Below are 24,458 nucleotides of genomic sequence, written 5' to 3'. Positions count from 1 at the left end.
TACAGCCCTGTGCCACCAAGCCAGCTAGCCACAAAGGGCTTTAAAAGCGTGAGCAGCCCCAGGCCAGGAGCCTGGGTCCTCAGGGGAAAAGATGCTCTTCTGCAGGCAGCACTGAGTGACCATCATTCATTCTCACAGGAAGGAGACTAGCCATAGGGACCACCAAGAGGGGGTGTACAGGGTGGACCGTACTGCTCATCTCATGAGGTGGCTGTGATAGTAACATCAAAGGCTTGGGGACATTTGGTGCGTATGCTCCTCGGTGAGTCTTGTATTGCAGGGTCATAGGTGGCGTCGAAATTTGAAACATCTCTTAGTTGATTCTGTTCCCTTTTGTTACCATAACTATCCTAAGATTGCAAATGACTCCACTCTCTCCCTTTCTGTGCTTGTACATATGGACAGAAATATTTTGCTCTTAGCCTTCCCATTCCTTATCCCCATTTTGGGAAAGGATTGGAAGGAAAACTAGAATCAGGGGCTCCAGAGATAGATGACTCAGTAGTGAAGGGCTGGCTACACAAACATGAGGACCTGACTTCAAATTCCCGGCACCCATGGAAAAAAATCAGTCAAAGAAACACATGCCTGTAACTCCAGCACTGGGAGGACGGAGCAGAGGGGAGAGACAGGGAGATCCTGAAGGCTTGATGGCTGGAGTGGCTGGCCAGTCTAGCTGCCAAGTACAGTGGATGATAAGGTGGAAAACATATCGTACATGCACATTCGAACACACACACACACACACACACACACACACACACACATATACACACCACAAAAATAAAAGGCAAAACCAGACAGCACTAAGGGCAAAGTAGAATAGTTGGAGTGCTCAGGACATACTGCAAGTCAGTTGATGTTCAGCCAGGCCTGTTCTAGGCATTCACCTTCAGAGGCAGGCGCTTGACCCGTGAGCAGGATTCCCCTGTGATGGTAGGATAGAGGTCCATTGGACTTGAGTTAGAACACCAGGGTTTTCCAAGTCTGGCTTCTCAACTTTTTACTTGTGAACTTGTAGACATTACCCAGTATCCGTAAACCCTAATATCTTGGTTTGAATATGAATGCCTCCCCCCCAACCCTCCGCCCCCACTCATGTGTTTAAAAACTTAGTCCTCAGCTGGTGAGGGTGGTTGAGAAATGTTTGGGAAAAGGGGTCTAGCTATAGGAAGTGGGTCCCTGGGGATGAGCCTTGGAGGCCATATCTTCCTCTGGTCCCAGCTCAAACTTCCTGCTTTCTGATCCATCAACTTGTGACAAGCTGCACTCCAAGATCCTGCGGATATAGACAGAGCCAACTCAGCTGCCAGCCTTCCCTACCTTGATGGACTGATACTCTTGAAAGTCTTAGGCCAAAATAAAACTTTTTTATACTATTACTGTAAGATGTTTTGTCACATCTACAAGTCTTAGTTCAGGGTTTCTAGTACTGTGATAAACACCATGACCAAAAGTGACTTGAAGAAGAAAAGGTTCAATTCACCTCAAAGATTACAGTCCATCATGAAGGGAAGTCAGGGCAGGAATTTAGGGCAGGAACGTGGAGGCAGGAACCAAAGCACAGGACATAGAGGAACACTGCTTACAGGCTTGCTCTCTGTCTTAGGTAGGGTTTCTGTTGCTGTGAAGAGACACCATGACCATGGAAACTCTTATAAAGGAAAGCATTTAATTAGGGCTTGCTTACAGTTCAGAAGTTTAGTCCATTATAGTCATGGTGGCCTATGGGTAGACAAGGTGCTAGAGAGGTAACTGAGAGTTCTCCATCTGGATCAGCAGGCAGCAGGAAGAGACACTGGGCCTGGCTTGAGCCTTTGAAACCTCAAAACCCATCCCCAGTGACACACTTCCTCCAACATGGCCACATCTCCCAGTAGTGCCGCTCCCTGTGAACCTATGGGGGTCATTTTCATTCAAACTACCACACTCCCCGTGGCTTGCTCAACATGCTTTTTTATACACGCCAAGACCACCTGTCCAGGGGTGGTACCACCTACAGTAGGCTGAGCTCTCCCACATCAACCATTAATCAAGAAAATTCTCCCAAGAGGTTGTCTTATGGAGACAATTTTCTCAGTTGTGGGTTCCCTCTTCTCAGATAACTCTAGTTTGAGTCAAGTTGTCAAAAGAATAAAACAATCTCGCTAGGACAGAAAGTAGCTGATACACCCACTTTCTTGTTTTACGATGACCTCGCAATGTGTCCCACTCTGCCAGGACATTGTTAGGCTCCATGAGATCATACATGTGGAAACACACTCGCTGCAGGGCCTTTTTCAGTCAACAGCAGAGGGGGTGACGCTGTGTGACATTTATGTCTCTGATATAACAGAGAAGTTGAGAAACGTTTGGTTAGTTATATTGATCTTGTTTAATTCTTAGGGGGATCTTCCTAATGGTGGCCAGTCTCTGATCCAAGTGCCTGCCAGTTCTCTCCCCCTTGACTTTGGAGAAGATTTTTTTTTTTTTTGCTTTTTCTCCTTTATTTCCATTTGCAAATGCATGGCTCCCTACCCCCAGAAGCCATGATGTTGGCAAATAGGATAAAAAGAGAAAAATATATGAAAAGATAGGGTTTGCCAGTATCATAAGACGGTCCTATCTATAATAGACCCAAGCTTCCCATCCCATCAACCATTCTGGAGGAAAATGTTTAGCAAGCAAGTTCAGTTCATAAAAGATGATGTTTTGGTCTATTGCAGTGCAAGCCAAAGCAGTATACATAGTATTTATCCTAAATGTATCCTACAACAGATGTTAAAATTACTTTAAATGCATTTCTTCTTGCACAATTTTGTGTGTGTGTGTGCATGTGTGTGTGTGTGTGTGTGTGTGTGTGTGTGTGTGTGTGTGAGATGTACTTTGATCCTATTTCCCCTCATTATTCTCTCAGCCCCTTCTTTCTTCCACTTTCCTGTCTTTCTGTGGCACTGTATTTAATTAGGGCCCCTGCATGAGCATGGGGTTAGCTGAGCCAGAATGACTTACATGGCTGCACCACTGAGGATCATGACTCCCCAACTCCTCCAGCAACCATTAACTGCTCAGAGCTCCCCAGGGAGGCATGGGTCCTCATGATCCCCTCCCTCAATCCATGATGGAAAGCCACAGCAGTTTTTTTGTTGTTGTTAAGTTAATAAGAAACTTAACTAAAAACTAGCTTAAATAATAAAGGTAGTGTTTGCCAAAGGCTCCTAAGTTAATAAGAAGCTTGACTAAAACCTAGCTTAAATAATAAATGGAGTGTTGGTTTGTGAGACTAAAAGCCAAAGGCATGGTGTCGGCTTCAAGTGAAGCTTGGCAGTGTCACCGAGGGCCCTGCTTTCCTCCTCTGTATCGTCTTTGCTCTCAGGAGGCATTCTGCCTGTTCTAAAATGGCTTCCTTGTGATCTTAACATGACTTCAGTAGGTCGTTGGGCCGTATGTGCCCTTGTTCCCAGCATCCCCTAAAAAGGTTGCTCCATTTATCCTCAAGGCCATTGACTCGTTCGTTATTCTTATTTGATGTCACCTCTGGAGCCGAGGAGACCCCTACATGGAAACCAGGGACAGTCATTATTGAAGCGCCTCCTGCTGTCTCCAGCTGTCCATTATGTCTGACTGGTCGGGATAAACTATTCCTAGTTCATCCAAGCTAGTGCGCCCACTTCAAACTTTTCAATGTGTATCTATTAAAAGGTGTCACTCTTGCCATCCCCCTCCCCATCACTGTGGCTCTTGGCCTTTTACTGGGTCCTGTACCCACCACTGTACTGAAGGCTTCCTCCCACCGTGTCTCTGTTGGAACATTGGTGCCCCTGTGGCAGTGGCTCTCTGTGCTAGCCTTGACCCACAGTGGGAGCTTTGCCATTGCCTCCGGTTTTTGTCCTGGTGAGCCAGAGGTTCTTGATGTAACTCACTCCTTTTCCAGGGTGTTCTGAATGCTTCCTGGGCTGCTGTAGCTATTGAAGAAGGCCAATGATGGGCGTGCGGTGACTGATCCCAACCTGATAGTGAGAGATGGGAAAGAAGGGTGCCAAGTCTCCTGGTGCCCTGGGGATACCTGTTTTTGCTAGACACTAAAATCTGAAATGGAGATGCTTGCCAAAGCCTGAGCGTTTTGCAAGCCAGCTTGCCAAAGTGCCTGGAGCTGGATAAGGAGCAGAGACAACAACAACAGCAACAACAACAACAAAAAAAAAAAACAGCGAGGAAATCAAGGAAGCCAGTGAAAGGAGAGTAACATCCACCCAGTGCGAGCAGCCAAATGCCTACACTGTTAGCTTAGGAAAGTCTGCACTTAGAGTAATTCTGTTTCATTAGATGGGGCAGCTACATAGAGCATCTGTGTTATGATGCCTCAAGTATTAAACTCCAAGGCACCTGTCTCTTCTTGTTTATAATTGCTCAGTTCCTGAGGAAAAAAACCTATCTATTCACCCACCCATCCATTTATTTTTGAGGTAGGATTATACTATATAGTCAAGACTATCTGAAACTGTGTATTACAGGCTTCAAACTGGCTTCATGCTCATGATGCTCCTGCTTCAGCCTCTGAGTGCTGGCATTACAGACCTCCACCCCCACATCTGGCTCTTAATATTTGTTATTAAGAAGATTTTCCATAAAGGCTGCCAACCTACCTGGTGGATCTGAACAATGGCTGTGCAGTTAGCTCTGCCTGGGCTGTTGTGATCTAGTTCCCTTGTTAAGATAAAGTGAACAACAAGGTCATCTCTGACAGTCGCGTGGGAATATTAATAGGCACTAGCATCTTGTGAGCACTTAGCACAGGCCAGGTTCTGGCTTTAGCACGTAGCTTATTCTCCTTGGTCCCCGTGGTGTTAGGCAGCCTGTCTAAGGTAAGTACAGCTAAGAATGAGCAGGGGTAGGTTTGAAGCTTTGTAAAAACTAACTTCAGAGCTGTGGATCACTATACCGTGTGACTTCCTCGTGACCTTGGTACTTTAGATGGAATGTTTGACTTAAAAAGTTTGTTTTATAACTTGGGTGTGTGTATGTTTGGTGTGTGTATGCACACATATGTACAGAATGTGCCCGTGCCTGTTGAGGACAGAGGTTGCTATCAAGTCTCTCCCTCCACCGTGCTCCACCTTGTCTTTTGAGTCAGGGTCTCTCGTTTGGCTAGAATGGCTGGCCAGGGAGGTCCAGGGATCCTCCTGTCCCATCTCCCCAGCATTAGGATTACAGACATGTGCCGCCGTGCCTAGCTTTTTACATAAGTGCCGGGGATCTGAATTCAGGTTCTTAGACTTGCTTAGCATTTTCCCAATTGAGCCCCAGCCCTGAACTGTAATTTCTTTAAACCAATACTTCAGGGGAGAAAAAGATGGACGATCACTGATATTTAGTTGTTCACACATTTTAGTGGTGAAAGTACACGGTGTGCCTTTGTCTCCAGGAGGCAGCCGCTTGAGACTTGTTTTTAATTACCTACTGATTCTGCTTCAACAAACTAACTATGGGTTTTAAAAAGTGGGGGTGTGCTATGAAGGAGGTATGGGGAATGGAAGCCTGTCCTCAGGTGACATTTGCAAGTTATGAATAGAACAAAAAACCAGAAGAATATAAACTTTCTCAACAGATAAATTAGAGAGTAATTAGCTGCAGTGGAAAGTGATTCTTTTGCTGAACAGTTCATCATCGATTTCTTAATCCTGTGCATCCTCAGGGTGTTTACAGTGAGACTTGGCATACATAGGGTTCGTCTGTATTAGGCTAAAGTCAGAAATGTAACTTAAGAGCAGGATTCAAAATTGATCATTGTTTCAGAATGAGTGTGAGAGCTGAGCAGAGCAGCCCATGCCTGTAATCCCAACGCTCAGGAGACAGAGTTAGAAGGATCTTGAGTTCAAAGCCAGCCAGGAACATAGCGAGTTAAGAACCAACCTGTGTTATATAAAAAGACCCTGTTTCTAATTTGAAAAAAAGAAAAAAGGAAATAAATGGTAGTGTGGAGAGACGTCTCAGTGGATAGATAAAACACAGCATAAGCATACTGACCTGAGTTCAGACCCCAGAACCCACAAAAAGTCAGGTGTTGTTGCACACATCTATAATCCCAGCCCACTTCTGGAGAGATATGGGGCAGAGACAGGATACTCCCCAGGAGCAATAAGGCTGTCTCAAAACAGATCAGAAGTAAAGACTGACAACCAGGTTTGCCTTCTGACCCCACACATGTCAAGGCATGTTTGCTGACACATTCACACACACACACACACACACACGCACACGCACACGCACACGCACACGCACGAACGCACAAGCACACATAAACACACGTGTACTAAATAATAGATAGGAAATGGCTATGAAGAGAGAATAGTGGGACCCTCAAAGCAATTTCTCTTCCCTGTATGGACATCTTTGCCCATGTCAGAGCAAAGTAGTTCTTTCTACAGCCTTCACATTTAACATCATCCCACCATTCACTTCCTGGCCTGATTGGACATAACACCCAGACATTGTTATGGGTGAAGATAAGAGAGTACCACATGGAGATTAAACACTGAAATGGGGTACTCACTCCAGGGTTTATCCAGTATCAGAGCTGGATTCTGTTGCATGCTCACCACAGAACAAGTTCTGTGAGGTTTTGTGTCCCAGCAGTGTGAAACACCCTGACCTAGACTAAACATGCTTGGGGTTTACAGTGCTCGGGTTCACAGAATGGCCTGGAAAAAAGGTAGGCCTTGAAAGGTCCTGGCATTGGAACCCACAGACAGAAAGGAAAGGCCTGGAGAGAAGAGCTGAGGTCCAGGCAGAGTCACAAGGGGGCTTTCACGGGGGCATCGAGATGAATGAAGGTAGTGGGAGCTGATTGGTCAGAGCATGGGGTGGGGGTGCCAAGCTGGCTGGAGGAGGGTGTGCAGCCAAAGCACGCATTCCGGCCCATTCCAGCCCAGTGCCTTTTAAGTCTCATAAACAAATACCACTTTTATTGTATAAACCAGTTCTGAGGTGAGCTTCTTATTAACTTAAAAAGGCCCATTGTGAGATGTATTTAAGATAAGCCCCTTCCGCCTTCCCGGGACAGCACTCAGACAGATGCAGCAGCACTGTCTGTCTCTGAGCTGATTGTTGCTTACTGAACGCTTTCCCCCAGAACGGACAGCGGAAAGCCTGGCTCGATTCGAGATGGGATCATTTCACTATGTTGTCAAAATCGTGAGCCTTTCATAAAGTTTCCTCTTTTTATTCCACTTGCTGATACCACGGCTTTGGGGAGGAGCCGTGCAACAAACAAATAGAAATAAAGGTGGAGAGGCGGGAATCTTCTCCATGATAGTCAAAGGGGAAAGAGCTGGCAGGTGTCCAGATGAGAGAAATTAGTCCGAATGTTTTTAGTCCTTGTTCATCCTGATAATAACCGCTCTTGTTGAGCGCTTCCTATAGGGAAACTTGAAGACAGAAATCCTGGCCAAATAAAAAAATAAAAAATAAAAATCTCTTAGAAGTGGTTGGTGCTTTACCTTATGCAGCAGAGGCTGTTTTTGGCTAACTCGATGGCAATTACAGGTGTGATAAGCACTCCCAGCTTGCGAGATCCACCAATAACTACATGGGACGGGGACTGGTGCCTATGGCAACAGAGTACATAGCGAGAAGGAAACACACACACACACACACACACACACACACACACACACACACACACACACTCCAAATCCACACATCACACTGTCCTTGGGAGTTGAAGCCCTTATTTGGACGATCAGTTTTGTCCATAAATTGCTGTCACCAGTTGAACTCGTTGGTAATTAGATGTTTTAATTAAACATTTCATAAACCAAGCAAGTACAACAAGCAGACTAAATTTCATGAGGAATAAGTCAGGGTTTTGAAAAGGCTCAATAAAGGTCAGGCACAGTTTGTGTCTCTGCACTGCATAGTAAGATTGGGAAGAGGGCAGTCATAAAAGACTAGAGGGTTCCTACATCAGACTGCTCTGCCCTGTTTTAGACTCCTGTGTCCTTTGAAAAGATCAGTTGGAAACTGTGGACAGTGCTTTCCATGTGCAAACTAGAACCCCACCAGATAAAAAGGAGAGGGTAGACAGGAAGCTTGTCAGATCATGTGTCTGTGTCTGTCTGTGTGTGTACAGCTGCATGGGCATGTAGAGGCCACAGGACAACCTGAAGTATCATTCCTCAGGTACTTTCCTCTTTGTTTTTTGAGACAGAGTCTTTCACTGGGTCAGCTGACTATCAAGTTCAGGATTCTGCCTGTCCCTGCCTCCCTAGCACTGGGATTAAAGGCACATGCCACCACACCCAGCACTTTTATATGGATTCTGGGAATTGGACTCAACTCCTCATGCTTGTTTGGCTAGCTGTTTACTGACGGACATCTCCCAAGCCCTCGTGTTGTTCTAACCAGTTTGTTTATTCCTGTAATTTGCCATGTGAAGTACCTCTAGCTTCTCTCAAGCCTCGTCGGTTAGATTGCTTTTTTCCATTTTGTTCCAAGTCTGCAGATGTGAAATATATGTGTTGGGTGCCAGAATTGTTAACAGATGTTTTTACTCACTTGTGGCTCCTATCTTGGTAGCGAGGATATAATGGGTTGGCTTGGTGGGTTCTTTCTGTTCTTGTTTTCAACAGACTCTTATCTCTTTTCCCACTTACTCTCCCATCTAAGGATTTTTAATAATCGCTTGTGGCTAAATGAATTTTATGGGCATCAATAGGAAACCTCTAGACATGGCTTAGGTGGATGTGTATGATGTGAGTAAAGCCACCACTAAAAGCCAGCTGGGTAGACATGACAGCCCATTAGGGTGGGAGAGCAGTGGGTGAGTGGAATTCATGCTATCAGAAATGTTCTAATGTTTCTTTAAGATGATCAGTCACCAAAAGACTATGGTTAATGTTTGGGGGTTTTGCATTATTTTATGTTATCAAAATAAATGGTGAATGTCTTCCCCAAAGAAGAAATAAGATAGACCTCTTAAGTGTTGACTGTGGTTCAAAGGGTGGGTCCTTTGAAAAGCCCAAGGAGGGTCTCCTGTTCACACCCTTAGGTGGACTTTTCTTGTGCGGAGCTAGCCTCGTCTTTCTAGAGAAAAATTGAAGGGAGAAGTTAGGTGTCAGGTAGGCAGAAGTCAGGAAGATGCCTCAGTGTTCTGTCCCCTGCTCTTCAGTCAAGCTTGGTGCATGTTCATCTCCATCCCTTATTTGGACTGAAGTTACAACTTACATTTATCTGGCAGTCATTCATTAGGCTTGTTGTGAGTTTCTAGAAGTATAACAACAACAACAACAACAAGAATCACATGATTGCAGTGTCTTCAAAAACTGGCTAGCCGCTGTCCTTTCCATTTTTGATGCTCCATTTTGAAGTGTCCTGTGTGGACTTTTTTGATGATATATTCTTGGTAGTACCAAAAGGGGAAGCTTTTCCCAGCAAGTAGATGGCTCTTTTAAACTGTATTCTCTCTCTCTCTCTCTCTCTCTCTCTCTCTCTCTCTCTCTCTCTCTCTCTCTCTCTCTCTCTGTGTGTGTGTGTGTGTGTGTGTGTGTGTGTGTGTGTGTAAGTGCTGAAAGTAGATTATGCACTTGCATAACACTGGGATCCTAACGTGATGAATGATCTTTTCTTCCAACTGTCACTTCCCACTTAGTATAATTATAACATGGAGGTTAACAGACACTAAGATCCCTCTGACAAAACTATTCTGATTTTGAATATATATATATATACATTGGACTATTTTAGCCTGACACCACTCAAATGCTTTTGAATTCTGTAATTAGATGTCCTTTTTTTATTCAGTTTGGCATACAAGTATATTTCACATTATGAACTGGCTTCTTGGATAGATCTGTTTCCCAAGGTAGCAAACATTCTGGTCATCTGTTAATAGTATTGTAGTCTTAGAAGTGATATCATTTTCACTTGCAAATGGAGACTTTGGTATTTTGCTTTGATTCCCCAGTCTCTGGCAGCTGACTTATAGACTTCAGTCTATCCTGGGGCCAACCACTCTGCCAAGGCTGAAGACAGACACTGACGTGAATTTACTGCTCTGAGAGGTCACAAGGTAGCCATCTCCCTTGCTCTGTGCAACCATTTTTCATGCTATTTGAAACGTTAATAGTTACTATCAAATGCTTTGGAGAAGAGTGATCAATAATAACAACTGGGAGTCGATGTGTTTGAATGCGTGTAATATCTTGATGCAGGTAACTTGGCCACAATCAGCCATAACTACCAATAGCCAGCTAGTTTAATAGTTAAACTATTTCCTTTTAACTCCACAGTCAACTGAATCTAGCATGGATGGAGTGTGATGGAAATGCATTAAAATAAAACCATCTTTTAAAATGTGTTTAAGATAAATAAGACTGGTTTGAATGTTGGAGAGCACTCTGGAAAAGAAAACCTAGCAGTGAACCAAATGGAAGTACCTTGGCGGCTGACTCTCCCTCCAGCTGTATTCAGTTATTGAACAGCTGTCAAAGAAAGCAAAGCATTATTTGTGCATTAGAACGATTTCGGAAAGCTGTTTTTAACCCCCAGTGGTGTTTTTCTGCAGCCTTCTAATCTCTGCGAAGGTTTTAAAAGCTGTAATGACCCATGCCTGTATCAGGCCTGAGGTTACCACAGAGCACAACATGACACAGTTAGTCTCATGTGCAAGGAATTATAACCATTAGAATTTTATTTCCTGCAGAATTTTCACTGTGTCACATAATTACATATAACTCTTTTGGCCCAAAGTCAGCAGAAGTATCTACTATTTGTTTCTCAACTACAGGACAAATGTGCAAGACAGGAAACCATGCTGTATGCATAACATACATAACGAAGGGGTTGGAAAGAACTCCAGGGTGAATTTGCGTCCTGTACGTTCCATATTATAGATAGGTTAGACTGAGTTCTATGAATTTGTAATGATATGAAATACTTCCAATGTGGCGTTTCTTTTTGGCTGGATACACAACTCATTTGCATGAATCCCGGGGACAAAACTCAACTCATTATGATTGCAAGGTGAGTAATTTACCAACTGAACTGTCTTCCCAAGCCTGAGCTACCTCATTTCCTAGTGAAAGCTTTTTACATTTTTTTATTGTAGAATTTTATATGTATGGCTGTTTTACCTGCATGTATATTTATGAACCATGTGTGTGCCTTGTCTGCCATTGCCCAGAGGGCATCAAATCCTCTGGGACTAGAGTTATAGATGGTTGTGAGCTGCCATGTGGTTGCTGGGAACCAAACCCAGGTCCTCTGGAAGAGCAGCAAGTGCTCTTAACCAGGGAACCATCTCTCCACCCCACACAGTGGAAGCTTTAAATAGTTGTACTTGAAATATTTCAAATAATAGATATTATCTTGATTAACTTTCCCAAGTAACAAAGTTGAACATAAAGGAAATTCTTTAACATGGGAACCTTTTTGACTCAGACACAAAATGGTCAAATATAAGGTAAACACTTGTGTGAATGTTCCGGTGAATACCAAGGTCAATGAAAACTGCTCCTGTCACAGCTCCATTAACTCTCAAAAACCCCCACTACCTAGTCTTGATTCTACTGGACAAAATTAAAGTTGTCTGAATTAATTAAACTCTTTCATGGTTCCAATAATACATTTCACTCTACCTCCCATACACTATTGGTTTAACTATTTAAAAAAAAAGCTAAAATATTGTTTTCATGGTTACTATAGGGTTAATAATGGTTGACCTAATTTTTATATTTTGCATATATATTTGCATTACATTTACCTGTTATTCTCAATTCTTCTGTAATCAAAAGGAATACTGATAGAGAAGTATTTTATCAAAGAAAAAATGGCTTGCCCATGTTCTCTTTTTCCCGACATCAATATATGAAGGGATTGTTTGTGGACCGCAGCCTTGGCTCCCTTGGCAACCCCCATCATACACATGCCTTTCTGTACACTCTTGACTTGTCTGCCTTCCCCTCAAGCTTCCTTTCTCCTCAGCAGGCAAAGGCCTGTGCTTTTCCTCCATGTAACTGTCATCACCTTGTAATTTTCCTCCAATGTCCTCCACATCTGTTTGGACAAGTTACTAGACATAACATCTACTGGGCAAGCGCAGTTACCAGCTTAAATGACAATTAGATGTTTAGTCCCTCCATCACTCTGGCCCCTTCAGGGCCCGGGATGGGCAAGCCTATACGTGGAATAAATCCTTAAATCTCTTGTCAAAGAATATTTGCATTTCTGAATTTGATAGTGGGTTTTACTCAGGTGCCCTCCAAAAGGTTTATTCTAATTTATATTCCCACAAAGTGTAACAGTCAAGTTGACATTTTGCCATAGTTACGTCAACAGAGTGTATCTTCAAGAGTTTGATTTTTGATCAGTCATGTGAAAAACTATCTCATAGATAGCCTCCTACACTAAGGAACGTCTTTCTCTGTGGTTCTGCCTAGGTCTTCCTTCTTACAGAAGTCGTAAAAAAAAAAAAGCGTGATTGGGTGGGGGTGGTGTCCTTCCTCACTCGCTGAGTCAGCATCTAGGAAGCTGGTGCTAACAGAAGCCAAGTGCTGTGCAGTCGCCCCTCATAATGACAAGACTGAAAGAAACCCAGAGGATCTAGTCTATGACATTCCAGTGGTAGCCCTAATTTCTAAGCAGAGGATCTAGTCTACGACATTCCAGCGGTAGCCTTGAGATCTGAGCAGATGATCTAGTCTATCATTAAACCCAGAACCCCCTACTGCTCAAGTCAGATAAACCTTTATGTACTTGGTCAAATGCTCACTGAAACATTATGTATAGTGATGAAAAAATGCAGCCTACAGATCCACACTAGGGTATGATATCATATCCACAAATTAGATTAGGTTGCTCTGTATGCGTGCGTGTGTGCGTGTGTCTGTGTGTGTGTGTGTGTGTGTGTGTGTGTGTGTGTGTGTGTGTGATATTGGAGGTGCATGTGTACATCTGTGTACATGTAACAGAGGTGGTGGAGCTGGAGGCTAGAGGTTAACATCAGCTGTCTTCCGCAGTCTTTGTTCACCTAATTTTTTGAGACAAGGTCTCTCACTGAGCCTGGAGCTCACTGATTTGACTAGACTGGTTGGACAGCAAGCTTCAGGGATCTACTTTTCTCTCTTTCCTTCCTTCCCCCCGTGCTGTGTTACAGATAAGTGCTGCTGCTGTCTTTATCTTGGGTGCTCACAATCAAAATCAGTTCCTTGCACAGCAACTCGTCTGAGCTCTTTTTCACCCTAATAGGTTGTCCTTAACATGAAATTAAATGACAAGAAGGAATATTTGGATGCTAAGTTCAAGTTAAACTGTATCTGTGGCACAGTGGCAATACATGCCCATAATCTCAGCCCTGGGGTGGCAAAGACAGAAATCATCACAAATTTGAGGCCAGCCTTGGCTCCATAGCAAGTTCTAGGCTAACTGCATAGCAAGGCCCTGTCCCAAAAATACAGAATAAACACACAAAAGAAATGTGCCTGTAACAGAACCTTGCTGTTGCGTAAAGAACTGCAAAAAGCTACAGACACAAAAATGAACACCGGGTTCAAAGCATCTACAAATACTGCACTGTTCCATATGGGAGCCACGAGCTGTGTGGGCCTGAACATTAAATGTGAAATCAACTAAAGTTAAATCAACAGTTGAGTTCACTGGCCACACAGGGCACATATCCAGTATTCATCAGCCACACATTGGCGGCTGCCATATTGGACACCACTGAAAGAACATTTCATGTACATATTATAACCTACTAAACCCAATTAGTGCTGCACATATGCACATCATCAGTATAGAGCCATCCATTGGAACATGGACAACCTACCAGAGGTCACACTCCTGAAGAAAACTGACTTTCCCTCACCCACTAGCCATCAATGGCCAAAAGTTCCTTGGCTAGAGGTGAAGCCTCTTGTACAGGCAACAGCAACTGTTTGGAGTTCATGAGAGCAGTGCCCTGATCATAACTAGAAGACACTGTTTCATAGGAGCCTTGCCCATCTCTGGCTGTTAGTCTGTCCACACCCTCTTCTATAGGTTCCCTGAGCCTTGCGGGGAAGGTGTGGTATAGATGTGCTATTTAGGGGTGAGCATTCCTGGCATTATTTTTCTGTACTTTGACCAGTTGTGAATCTGTGTTAACCATCAGAAGGGACATTTTTATCATTGCCCAAAGTTTAGTTAGTTGGCTAAGTAAATGAATTCTAAAGCAGTCTTAGTTTCTTTTTTACCCCTTTCCTTTACTGGTAGTGTCAAGATTGATGGTAATGACAATGTCATGCATTCAGACCTGGGTTGTTTTTTTTTTTTTTTTATGTGTGTGTTTTTGCTTATTTGTTTGTTTATAACAGTACATGTGAACTCCTATTTGAAACCCTATTCCAGCCACATGATGGTGGATTGCCCCATTGAAAAGCACATGGCCAAACTCACGGCACGTCACTTCTACACAGCATCAGTTGTGGGCAGTGAAAAAATGGCTTCTCTGGGTTTGTTCACAGGAAATACCTACCAGGCTATAGGGAAGCCTTTGGCAAACATGGCAGGAGATGAGGCCAGATTCCACATGTCATGTTAAAATCTGTGGCCTGAACTAGTGCAGGAGAAGTTCCTGCCTGTACAGAGCATGGGCCCTGATGAAGTTCTGTTTGTCCAGGAAACCAGTCACTCTGGTTAGAGAGCACAGAAGCATGCTTCAATCTGATCACATCTCCTGCAGATTATGATGTGGTTTCCGTGAACAGGCTTTCTACTGTGTTCTTTCAACACTAAGATTGGTGGTGTGACTAGTGAATGGGTTCATCTGCCATGGAGACCTGTGTTTATCTTCACCTTGGGGATGTTTTCATAAGCTTTTTTAATTCCCCATTCCGCCTAGTTGTGCTTAGTTATAAAAAGGCTTGGAAATCGGTATAATCAGAAAAGTTAAAATATAGAAGTGCCTACCGCCCACATGTTTGCCGTGGTCTATTCCTTTATCGTAAGAAGGTTGAAGTAATGGATTTAGAGGCAGCTGTGGCTCATGTGTTCATCGGGGCTTGTCAGGCTGAGTCATCAGGAGGGAAGGCGAATGCTAATCTTATACTCCTACAATCAGTGTTGGGGTGGGGGAGACCAGGGGAGGGAGGGAGACTGGGAAAATAGGGCAAGAAAAGGAAGACTTCTCCACTACCCAGAGCGGTCCAGTCATAGGATAGCTGCTCAGACATGGACAGGAGACCAGACACTAGAGGCATTTAGGCCACCAGTGTCGGGTGATCTGGAGTATCCAAGGCTCTTCTTCCAACTGTTGGCTCCTAGGACAGAGCGGAGGGCAGTGTCCTTCCGGCAGCTGGCATAAAAGAAACACTCCTGCTGTCCAGGGTGGGAAGGCTAAGTGGGCACCCAGGGAGGAGGAAATGGCTCTGTTCAAACACTGATGGACCTCCGGATTCCTGGAGCTGGTTTCTGGACCTGCCCTCCATTCCCAGCATGCTGGGAGATGCCAAGCTCAGGCCAGGCTGGAAATCAGGTGTCAGCCTGGAAATCCAGAAGGTCTGGCTCAAAGTGAAAACCAAATAAGTGCCAAACTCAGTCTTTGTAATTGTTTTACATTCTGATGCCAAATCATCATCATCATCATCACCCAGTGTATAAAAAGACACTTCTGTGAACCATATCTGAGTAGTATAAGCCTAAAGTGTGGCAGGACAGCATCCCCAAGAAGGTAGAGCCCTAAGCCAGGTCCTTTTGTCCTCCACAGAGCATGCTCCACATTTACTTAGCTTCAGTTTTATCTTTTGTTAACCACTGAGTTTAATTGGGGGTGCTCATGTGAGCAGGAGTAGAAGTTACATACTGGAGGCGGGCAACCTCACATTGGCTACACTACTGAAGAATACGATTCCCCCTCCCTCAACAACCATTAATGGCCCAATTTCAATTTCATCTTAAAGGTAAAGTCTTAAATTTATCTTAAAGAACGGTCACAGCAACATAGACAGAAAGAGGATAGATAGATAGATGATAGATAGATAGATAGATAGATAGATAGATAGATAGATAGATAGATAGATAGATAGATAGATGATAGTAGATAGATGATAGATAGATAAGTGTGTGTGTGTGTGTGTGTGTGTGTGTGAGAGAGAGAGAGAGAGAGAGAGAGAGAGAGAGAGAGAGAGAGAGAGAGAGATATCCTGGAAATAAACCCCACATAGCAACAGACTTTGGAATTTAGTGACAAGATGCCAGTGTGGTTTGGGATATGGTGTGTACTTGTTCGTGTCTGTGTGGGTACCTGGGTGTGCAGATGTATGTGCACATGTGGAAGCCAGAGGATAATATCTGATGTATTTCTCAAGCAGTATCCACCCTCTTTTTTGAGACAGGGTTTCTTATTGACCTGGAACTCACTGATTCTTGGTCATAAGCCCCAGGGATCACCTCACCTATGCTAGGATTATAGGTGCGTCCCACCTTGCCTGGCTTCTTTGTGCAGGTATGAGAAAGTAACTCAGATTTTTTTGTTTGCTCAGCAAGCAACTAAGCCAGATCCCAAGCACCCTTTTCCTTAGGTTGAGCTGTTACAAAACTTTATCTGCTACACAGGGGGAGAGGTGGTTGAAAGAAACATCCCATGGATGGGCGAGGGCAGAGGAGAGCTACGTATGTAAGTTTCCTTTCTTCCCTGAGCCCTGGTGCTCTCTAGGGAAGGACACGGAACCTCCTTCTTTCAGGTCCTGAGAGTTGGCACCCGCCCTCCAACCCCCTGCAGATTACTGTAATGCAAGGGGAAGGAAGAAATTTGCACCCACATTGAGTTGAAACTAACCTAAGAGGCAGCGCAGGGCCCTCTTTGCTGTTTAATGACAGGGAGAAAGTCCATTTCTTTAAAGGAGAAAACAAGAGCCTTGCATGGGGCAGGCAAAGCTGGCTTCCATGCAGACTGGAGTCTTTCGAGGCTGTTGCCTACTCTTCCAGCAAGAGAGTTAGAAATTATTAAAAGGGAATATGAGTTTAATATTTTCCCCTATCTTCGCCCTCCACTCCAATTCATTGAAATATTAAATGCAAATGGAAAATTTGCAGCGATGGGTTGGGAATATACTTATGCTGGCAGAAAGCATTGAATGTTTTCCATCTTGTGCTTGTAAAAAAAAAAAAAATGCAGAAGCCTGCCCAGTCTCTCTGAACAGAAATGCTTAGACTCTGAGTATTGAGCCAGTAGCCAGCATTTTAAAAGGAAGGCAGAATGTACTTGTATTGTTTGAGGGACCAGGGAGCAGCCTCTGGGCAGATCTTTCAGGCTGCAAGTATTAAAAGCACAGTACAGATTCACCTTGGAGCCCTTCAGTGCCCTCTGCCCTGCTGGTCTGGACTCCGCCCTTCCCCAGAACCTGTGCTACCTGAGTGCCTTCCAGGCACAGGGTGTGGCAGGGGTAGGAAGAACCTCTGAAACTTCCATCCCATGGATAGTTATGCAAAAGCAACTGTTTTGAACACCCACCAGCTGGGAAGAGCTTTGGGTGCAGGAATAAGCCAGGATGTGTGTGAGGACACCTGACTGGCTGCTGCTGCTCAGAACTAGCCCAGGCTAGACCACTCACAGTGTCCTCACTCACTACTGATGACTCAAAGTGCGTCACGAGATTAAGCCAGTTTGCTGCTCAGCCTGGCCATTTTGTAAACATCCTTAGCCTCCTTAGGTCATCTTTACCTTGCCTATAAACCAAGAGCATGGCTTGCTCTGCCTGTGTCATGCAATTACTATTAAGAGCAAATAAGAGAACCTGTGTGGTTACTGTTAGAAAACTGTACTATCCGAGGCGTGTGTGCTGTTGCTATTATTTTAATCAATTTTCTTTTCCATCTCACCCACCAAATGCCTTTCCCAGCAAAAGCTTTCTCTCACTCCACCCCACCCCCATGCATGCATCTCAACAGAAACTGGAGATGAGCCATTCTTTTACATAGTTGGTCTTTGAAAGCCAGAGAGCAGTTTTAACTATTTGGCATCATGGGCCAGCTAACCTCAGTTCTGTTTTACTGTCAGGCTGGTCTAGATCTGTGACGTACAGGGCTAGGTCTATTAAAGGCTAAGGCTTCAAAATTAAAGTTATCTTTTGTGTTCTTTTTTTCTCGTCGGAGATTCAGCTGATGAAGTAAAAACTGTGTTTTTCTGTGTATGTGTTTTTCTGTGTGTCTGTGCACCGTGTGTGTGCCCTGCCTGATGAGGCCAGAAGAGGGCAGCTGATGCCCTAGAACGGGGTTACAAATAGTTGTGAACCACCCTGTGATGCCAGGAATTGAATATGGGTCTTGGGAAGAGCAGTCAGTGCTCTTAAGCCCTGGGCCATCTCTCGAGCCCCTGGTAAAAGTAATTTAATGGACACTGAAGTTCCTTCGTTCAGCTATTTACAGCACTTCACATGTGTTTTTACTGAATATCTGTTTCCACCTGCGGAAAATAAGGCATAAACAAGCCCATAGAAGTTAGGTGTCAACAGATTCTCTGGTGCAACATTTGTACTTTCTTTTGGATTAACATACCATTGAATAGCTCTCTCTCTCAATCTCTCTCTCTCTCTCTCTCTCTCTCTCTCTCTCTCTCTCTCTCTCCTTTTGGGTTTTTTTTTTCTCTTTTTTTTTTCTTTTTTTTTTTTTTGGTTTTTTGAGACAAGGTTTCTCTGTGTAGCTTTGGTGCCTGTCCTGGGTCTCACTCCGTAGACCAGGCTGGCCTCGAACTCACAGAGATCCGTGTAGCTCTGCCTCCCGAGTGCTGGGATCAAAGGCGTGTGCCACCACTGCCTGGCAAGTATCTCCTTTTAAAATTGGAGAAACAGAACTGTGGAGATGGCCCAGAGATTAAGTACTTGCCACACAACGTGAGGATTGGAGTTCAGATCCCCAGAACTCTCATGAAATGTGAACGACCAGGTGGGCATGGCAGTCCACTGTAGCTCTACCTCAGAAGGCAGACACAGGGCATCCATAGAACAAGCTGGCTAGCAAGACTAGCCATATCTGCGAGCTGTGGGTTTGATGGAGAGAGCCTGCATCGATGAATAAGGAGGAAGGTAATCAAACATGATTCTTGACGTCAACCTAAGGTCCCCACACACTTGTTCACATATAGACCTATACACACATGCCCACACACATGCAAAACATGCATACACACAATACATACCACACATCTAGAAAAAAAAAGAAAAACAAACACTTGGTGAAATCTTAGTCGAGACTGTAACAACCATGGTTTGCTGGAGGTATCTTTTAAATAGTTGTGAGCAAATGTTCATCTTATTCATTGTTTATTTCAGCTATATATACTACAAAGTAAGATAAACTTGGTTTCTGCTTGCTTCTAGTTTGTATTTTACTCAGGGTTAAATTATGTATGGCTATTAATTTATGCTCACCCATAAGAAAATAAGAGATATGCAATATACGGAAAACTGAGTATTAACTAAATATTCAAATTATAAAATAGATCCAGGTTTTCATAACGGAATAGCTATGCACATAACGGTGGTATTTATTTTTACTTAACATTGAAAAACTAGGAGTTATTTATAGAAATGCTGGTTAAAATAGACTGTCCAGATAACATGTCTGAGCTGTGCCGTGCCTTTGAACACGTTCTGCTTTAAAAAACCAAATGTGAGCAGATGTTTGTCTATTTACAAAGCTTCTGCCGGAGAACTTCTCCCCCTCGCGTTTATTAATTGTCATAATGAGGTAGTGGCATTTCTTTCTGGCATTAGAGTCGGTGTGCATCCTTAGTGAGCCCTGCATAGTGTGTGAAATGGGAAGTAGAGTGTAATGTCTTCCATGTGGATTTTGTATGTGACTGTCACTAGTTTTAAAAGATCAATGCATGGATAAGGACAGCGTGAGAATGACGGAAATGAGAAGTATTCACTAATTATTAAAGGTCAGCCCAGTGAAGGGGCTCAGGAGGAAAAGGCACTTGCTGCTGAGCTTGACAGCCAGAATTTGATCCCCAGAGCCCATATGGTAGAAGGAGAGAACCCCTGACTTCTGAGGTCGGCCTCCAGAACCCACATGAAAAGCCAGACATGGTGGCACGTGGCTGTAATCCTAGCACCCCTACACTGAGACCTGGGAGTAGGGGGGGCGGGAGGGGGGCACAGATTTGACCACCGCGACTGGAGTGTAAGGTGCGGTAACAGACATAACAGGAGGACCCGCCTCCAAAACAGCCTGGAGGTGAGAACTGACTCCTGAAAGGGTGTCCTCACCTCCCCATTCATGTCCACACCCTTGACACACACACAGAGGGAATTAATTAATTTATTTATGTATTTATGGTTTTTTGAGACAGGTTTTCTCTGTGCAGCTTTGCGCCTTTCCTGGAACTCTCTTTGCTGTGAGTTCGAGGCCAGCCTGGTCTCCAAAGGAAATTAATTTTAAAAAAAAGTGAAAGTCTTCATGTCCCCACATTGACTCTGCTGCTGAATAAGTACTCCTCATTCATTGGTTGTTTCCACGAAAAGGAAACATCACGGTATTGGAAGAATAATCACATCTTTATAGTGGGAAATACAGTCTTCCCTGAGTTTCTTCCATATTAAGATGAGATCTTCACTATTTAATCCTGTGCATGGCCCATTAGCTTGGCTTGTTAGCAGCCTGTATGCATTACACCGAGGTCATAGGTCCATACACATATGGCCATGTGTATGGTATCCAACAACATCATGCAAACAAGTGGAGAGAGGTCGGGTTGGTTCTGGCTCACAATTTCCTGAAGAAAAAAAAAAAAAACAAGTGTATGTCACCCTTACACTCTGTGATAGCACATGGAAGGAAGAGATGAGGTCACCCAGTGGAGAGCATTTTGACAGTATGCTGGATCTAAGTTAATTTCTACACCCACAAGATGTAACCACCCAGACCCCTGGGGAGAGTCCCAAGGCTCAGCTCAGTTACTGTATGCTCTTGAAAGGGCTTGTGGTATGAGTCTGAAGCTGGATCTGGCAGAGATATTAGCCATGATAGATGTGTACTGAATTTGGCTCCTATGGGAAAGGAGGATATGACCTAATGGAGCAGAAGAAGGAAATCCAGAAGTAACTGCCAGTTCTCTGGATGCAGGTTGTCAGTTTTTTTTAGCTTGGTTTTTCTTTTAATGATGCAAGGAAATGAACCCAGGTCCTTATGCATGTGGGGTTAAATAGAGTTTCTACCTAGTTCCCCTTTGTAATTGTTAATATATATGATGTGATATAATGTGTGGATGTGTGTGTTTGCACACACATGCTTGTGCCAAGGCATGCCTGCATAGGTCAGAGCACAACCTCAATTATTTGTCCCCACCTTCTACCTTGTTTGAAGTATGATCTCTTTGTTGTTGGCTGCATATGCCAGGCTAGTTGGCCCAAGAGGTTCCGGGGATGCACTTGTCTCCACCTCCAGCTCCTCCTAGGAGTGCTGGGGTTACAGATGTGTGCTACTGCACCCGGCTTTTAAGTGAGCTCACATCCTCACACTTGGGCGATGAGCACTTTGCCCACTGAGCCATCTGTGCCCCCCGAATTCTTTAAGATGCGCTTTCCTGGGCTGCCATTATTTATACTTTCTGAATCCTCTTCGAGAGTCTTCACCCTGAGTTTGATACTCTTGTCAGTCGACCTTAAAGGCACATCTAGCCCTAAGAAAGCAAGGTAAATTATGCTGAGTTGGCTTGTATCGCAGACAGGATGGTTTTAACATTTTCCCACTAGATAATTCTAATATTTTAAAAGTGACTTTTTCAAGAAAGAACCAACAATACTGTTCCCATTCTAGTCTCAGTGAAACATCTGCACTGAAATCAGTAACTTGGGCAGGAGATGGAGTTAATGGTAGCTCTTGCATAGTACACATAAGTCCCTGGATTCAATTCTCAAACAAACAAACAAATAAAATCCAGATCTTAAAATCTTCTCAATCAAGTCCTTCTATGTATTTCCAAGTTAGGGGCCATTCTTAGCAAGAGATGTACAGTGGAGTTATACACTGAAGCCATCCTTGATCTATAGTTACCATATGTGTGTGGATTTCCCCAGTTTATGATATTCCTTGGCAAGTTTGTGATCGTTGAGGAGCACTTTTCCCCATTCCCGTGCTTGGTTACTCTTCCCTCTGTTCCCACATCATACACGCCCACGAGTCGGTAGAGCAGCTAGTGTCCCGAACTCTGGCACTGGACAGCATTTCTCTCTTGATCCCTTTGTCCACTGTTGGTGTCTATCTTGTATAGTGCCGTAAAGTAAACTACCTCCCTCCGCTGCTCAAAATCTCCGATGACCCTCTGTCTGTCAGAAGTCTTTTATTGGTTGACCTGGTCTATACTATGTTGTTCTACGCATGTCTGTGGTTTGAGGGTGACTTGAAAGTGAGCTCATCACTCTGAGGCTGACCCCCAAACTGTGTGTCCCTCACCAGAGATGTTCTCCTCTAGGTGCCTGAGCGTTTTCTATGATCTAAAATTTGCTAATTCTTGAAAATTTGTCCTCATAGCAAGTGTGGACATAACTAGCTCTCTACCCAAACTCTGTTCACAACAAATCCTCAGCCAAGAAAAAGCTGGAGTTTTTATTATTCTTCAGGCAGGGAAAAGCTGGATGATTGAGAGACAATTGTCAATGAATACCCTGTTATGGTCCCCAAGAGGAAGGGACATGCTGAACCAACAAGGAAGCCCCAGCAGCAAGGTGCAGTCCATGAGTAGCAGAGGAAGTGAGGAAAATATGGGAAGAGGTAGGTGTGTGTGTGTGCGTGTGTGTGTGTGTGTGTGTGTGTGTGTGTGTGTGTGTCAGAGAAAGAGAGAGTATGAAGTGTGTGAGTGTGGGGTGTGAATGTGGGGGGTGGAATGTGTGTGTATAAAGTATGTGTGTAAGAAGTGTGTGAGTGTACAGTGTGAGTGTGTGGGGTGTGATAGTGTGTGGTATGTGAGTGTGTGTGTGTGTGTGTGTGTGTGTGTGTGTGTGTGTGTGTGAAAGGGGAGTTAAGTAAGGATCAGCCAGGGCAACCACTTAAGATTGGTTAGTTGGAATATTTTGAGTCAGTTCTAGAGTTTAGAAGCTGTCTTCATTTCTCTGGTTTCTGGCTCTGGTGTAAGGGCAAAGTCATAGTGGCCTGAAATGTAAAAGTGTTATAGGACGTGATTAGGAGTGTGGGCTCTAGATTGAAAGTTGCTTATGAAAGTCATGCACACGGATGAGTAATTTATTATCTCTAGGAATTAGATTTTCTGGAGAACTGTGGTCCCCTCTAGGGTCAGCTAAACTCCGAGATCAAAAAGGCAGAATACCAAGCCACATCCATGTACCTCCTCATCTTGTGGTACCACGTCAATTACAAACTGTCTGTGCAACCTTGGCTGAGAATTCAAGGTCCTCGCCTATAGAGCAACAGGTTAAAGATGATGGCATATTGAGAGTGCCCTGTTTCCTCCCTGTAAAGATAAAACCAGGACACTTCATACAGCTTACTCAGTCCCCAAGTTCTTCAGGCCCAGGTTCCAGTGGGAAGGTACACTATCTACCCTAGGGATAGACCCTAAGTTTGGACCCTGGATGGCTGTCTCACTGTGGCTCTTGCTCAGGAGGTCTGCTTAGCAGCCAGATCCCAAAACTTTGTTTTAATCTCTTTCACATGTGGCCTTCTCTGCTTGCTTCCATATTCCTAATGCTTTTGGCTATTGGCCTCTCTCGGGGACATAACCATTGGCCCCGAAGGTTTCCTAACTTCAGAGTTCCTGGTCAGGGCCAAACAACTTAAATGTCTAATCCATGTCTGAGATGGACAACATTTAATAATGCCTTTGTGGAAAGAAACTAAAGACAGCACCGTTTCCAAGTCTAACAAAAGTTCTGGCAGTCGCCTCTTGGAAAAAGAACTCCTCACTGAGGTGACAGTGAAGGGGGTGGGCTCTCATTGTTTGGGGTCTAAGAAATACTTTATTGATATTGCTGCCAGGACATGAGCAATAAAGGTTAAAAGGTGAAAGGTTAATCCGTTTGGCACCAATCTATGAATTCAAACTGTGTGGAAAATATTATACATTAGTGTTTACTATGGGAAAATAATCAGAAGCAGTACTTTGCTGTTTGCAATAGATTTTTTTCCCCCATAGATGAAGCAGGATATTTCAGTTGTGTTGTGAAAAGGTTTAAGTTTCTCAGAAAACTGTACATTGGATTTCATAAATATTGGTGTTAATCGGACCATTGTGAAGCTTTGTAACTTGTAGGCGTAAGCATAGTTTACGATGCTGCCCCATTTAAAAGAGTTGGTATAAACAGATGTGAAAAACAAGAGGGGTATTCGATGAAACAAAAGAGTATATTTTTGAATGCTAAATGAATAGCAACCTACTTAGCATATCATTTGAATTCTGCTCTTCAGTGACCTAAATGTGGCCTCCAGGGCTTACAGTTTCAACAGGAACTAAAAGGATCAGTGCTTTAAAAATGAAATACTCACCA

General features: G+C 43.9%; 1 protein-coding gene across 1 annotated transcript in view; it reads left to right on the top strand.

Annotated features, from left to right (window-relative positions):
• The window catches only part of Fam171a1 (family with sequence similarity 171 member A1), a 126,593-nt gene that overhangs the window by 28,555 nt on the left and 73,580 nt on the right, over positions 1 to 24,458 (top strand). The gene's annotated exons all lie outside the window — the stretch shown is intronic.

Source organism: Peromyscus leucopus, chromosome 5 (genome assembly GCF_004664715.2).
Source record: "Peromyscus leucopus breed LL Stock chromosome 5, UCI_PerLeu_2.1, whole genome shotgun sequence".
Classification (NCBI taxonomy): Eukaryota; Metazoa; Chordata; class Mammalia; order Rodentia; family Cricetidae; genus Peromyscus; species Peromyscus leucopus.
The sequence above is the reverse complement of the archived record's forward strand: the minus strand, read 5'-3'. Positions and strand labels throughout refer to the sequence as shown.